Below are 3,378 nucleotides of genomic sequence, written 5' to 3'. Positions count from 1 at the left end.
GGAGGGAAATTTCTTACTCTCTCTCTCTCTCTCTCTCTCTCATTCTCTCTGTCTCTCTCTGGCAAGTATACACACCTTCTGGCAAATCAAATGAATAAATAAATAGAATAAGTAGAATAAATAAGTAGTAAACACCCCCAACGGATTGTGGAAAACCTTAATTTTTTTTACCATGAATTCTACCAAATATTTCAGTTAGAAATTGTGCAAATACCCCATAAACCCTTCCACTAATTGGATCATAAATAAAACATTTCCTAATTCATTTTATGAAAACAGCATTACCCTAAAATCAGAACATAATGAAGACATCTCAAGAAAGAAAATGTTGAGATTAATACTTATGAATATTGGTGCAAAAATCATGTCCTGTAGTAAATATTAAGAATGAATTTTAAAAAGGAAAAGTAAAGGAAATCTAACATGAATTAAATAAGTAGGGAGATACTCTATATTCATTGATTCCAGTAAGATATATTAAGATATAATTTTTTTTTCTGCTTGATCTATCGATATACTACAATTCTAATCAAAATGCCACAAAGGCATCTTGTAGATATTGACAAATTGATTCTAAAGTTTATGTCAAGAGAAAATAGTCCTTGGAGCAGTCAGCACAATACTGAATAGCAAAGTAGAATGCTAATATTATATCCACTAACAGGCTATAAGATATATTATAAAGTTCCAGTAACCAACATTGCATTGTATTGGTGCAAGAGCGATAGATTGCTATACCTGAACAGAAAGCATAAAAATGGACCCTCATAAATAGATTCGGTAGATCTTTGATAAAGAGCAGAGGGAGTTCAATGAAAAGAGCTTGTTTTTTGGTTTTGTTGTTTCCAACAAATGGTGCTGGACAATTAGAAGTCTGCCTAAAAACGCACATGAAATTAAACTCAAACACACACACACACACACACACACACACACACACTAATGTGGTATGCCAAAAAGACACAGGAGAAGTCTGTTTGCATAAAAACGCACATGAAATTAAACTCACACACACACACACACACACACACACACTAATGTATTATGCCAAAAAGACACAGGAGCCAAGTGAAAGAGATTCCAATTGTCAATGCTCAAATAATTTAAGCAACACAATGAAGTAGTATTTGAATCACACCCCACGAGCACCTAGTAGTCAGTGATAGTAATGAATACAAAAATGGGGAAGAAGAGTCAAACTTCCTGTGAAGAATTCCAGATAATTTAAGTAGATTTAGGGCCTTGCAGAGGTAGAATGCAATTCCCTACTCAGTAAGTCTGATCTGAAGTTCGTGATGTCATTCAAAGGACATCGTATGGGAAGGCTGATGAAAGAACAACTTTAGCATTGAGAAATCTGACAAGGTTTCTCTCAGCCTGAAATTGAGGTTATAACCACAGTGACGTCAGGTTGCCAAGCAAGTATGCTTGATATGATGTCATAAAAGTTGACCTTTACCCTCTATGGTCTTCCTCCCCCAAAATACATACTCCCCATCTAATCATACAATAATAAGGGCCTGCTTTAGCAGACTCACTTCATCTTGTTAATAAAGATAGTTTTGCTCTTCACCTGATACTCCTACTTACAAACTCCAAGGAGATGAATGGTCAGCCTCAAACTTAGAACAGTGAAAGACATTCTGCTCCAGGATCCCAAAACTCCTGACCTGAAGATAAATTGTGTGATTGTACCTCTATTCCCTCCTCCTCCGATAAACCTGACCCGATGCTTCTATCAATAGCCCCCAGAGCATCTTCCTTTCTTTTCTTTTCTTTTTCTTTTTTTTTTTTTTTAAGAGAGGTTTTTGCTATTGGGTACATGTGCTCACTAAAACAACAGAGAGACACAGAGAGACAGAAAAAGAGAAATCACCTCTCCGGGGGTGATTTCTTCCATTTCCTTCTCCTTCATTCTCCTTTCGGGATCTTGGGCAGGAACGCACATGCTCCCGGCATGAGTTTAAGCCACTTGGTCTGGGACTGGAACCACAGTTGACTAGGTGGGAGTCCAGCAACATACCCATCACACCATCTGTTGGTCCTGCATCTTCCTTTCTTTATAAAAGCATCTGTAAATTTATAGACCAGGAGAAATTTCTTAGGTGTCTCTCCAGTGTGGTTGGACTATAATCAATTCTCTTTTTCTCTCTTTCCAACAACTTTACCTCTCTGTGTCTTGCTGAGCTGCAAAGAGTTGGACTTGCTTTGGGTCTCTGGACTGGGGCTCAGGACCTTCGTTCAGCCACATAATCCTAAGAAAAATATCAGAAAATGCCCCCTGAGGGAAATTCTACAAAGCACTTGCTCAATATTTCTCAAAACAGTCAATATCATGACACATAAGGAAAGTTTGAAAAACCAACACTGTAGAGAGTTGCCTAAGGGGATACATTGAGTGAGTGCAGCGTGAGGTAAAAACCAGAAAAAATCTGAATGAAACATGGACTCTAGTTAATAAGCCTAAATCAGTGCTAGGTCGTTGATTGAGCTGTGTGCCACACTCAACTAGATGTAAAGAACAGGGGAATTGGGTGGGACATATGCAAATTCATCCTTTTTCCAGTGTTTCTATAAATCTAACACTCTCCTAAAGCAAGTTCATTGCAAAATAATTGTGCCAAATATGTCCTTTATGTAGAGAGAAAGCCAACATTCTTAAGTGTTAAATTAGGATTTGGTACCAGTTTTGTAGCATTTAGCTAGTTATGAAATTTTACAAGGCATTCGATTCCTCATCTCTGCAAGTATGTGAACAGACATAAAACTTGAATAATCTCACCTATCTTTAATATGTGAAAATACTTTAAGTGAGTTCTATTATTATTTAGTTTACTTAAATAAGCAACCACTTCCATGTAGAGACTCAGAAGGCTAAAATCCCTACTAATCAGAGATTCACTGTTGGAATTATCTGGAAGTTAAAGGGTAGTTAGGGGAAGGTCACAAATTAGTAAATAAAGGTTGAAACAAAACTAATAAAAATTGAGCTTATGCAAAATAATTATCCCACCCAGTCATGTATCCAATTTGCTTTCTATCTAATCCAGCAAATATTAAATACACTATATGTTTGTGCTTTTAGTTTTGAGCGCTAATTTCTGCCCTTCAGTGTTTTTCGTAATGCTCTTCTGTGCCTCAGTTTCCTCTTACTGGGTTGTTGGGGAAGACATTGCACATCTCTGCATAGAAAAACAGAAAACTGTGAGATGACTTTCCCAACACCCTAATATTTTGTGCTAAGAAATGTAATATATTACTATTAAGCCATTTTTTTCCTCAGTTTTATGAACTTCATTCTATTGTTTGAAGCCTTCAGAAGGCCCACCAAAGTTATGTTCCCTTTAGACACCTCAGAAGGAAGTTTTGACTTTCAGT

This window comes from Tupaia chinensis, unplaced genomic scaffold, assembly GCF_000334495.1.
Source record: "Tupaia chinensis unplaced genomic scaffold, TupChi_1.0 Scaffold000249_2, whole genome shotgun sequence".
Lineage (NCBI taxonomy): Eukaryota > Metazoa > Chordata > Mammalia > Scandentia > Tupaiidae > Tupaia > Tupaia belangeri.
This window is presented reverse-complemented; position numbering follows the sequence as displayed.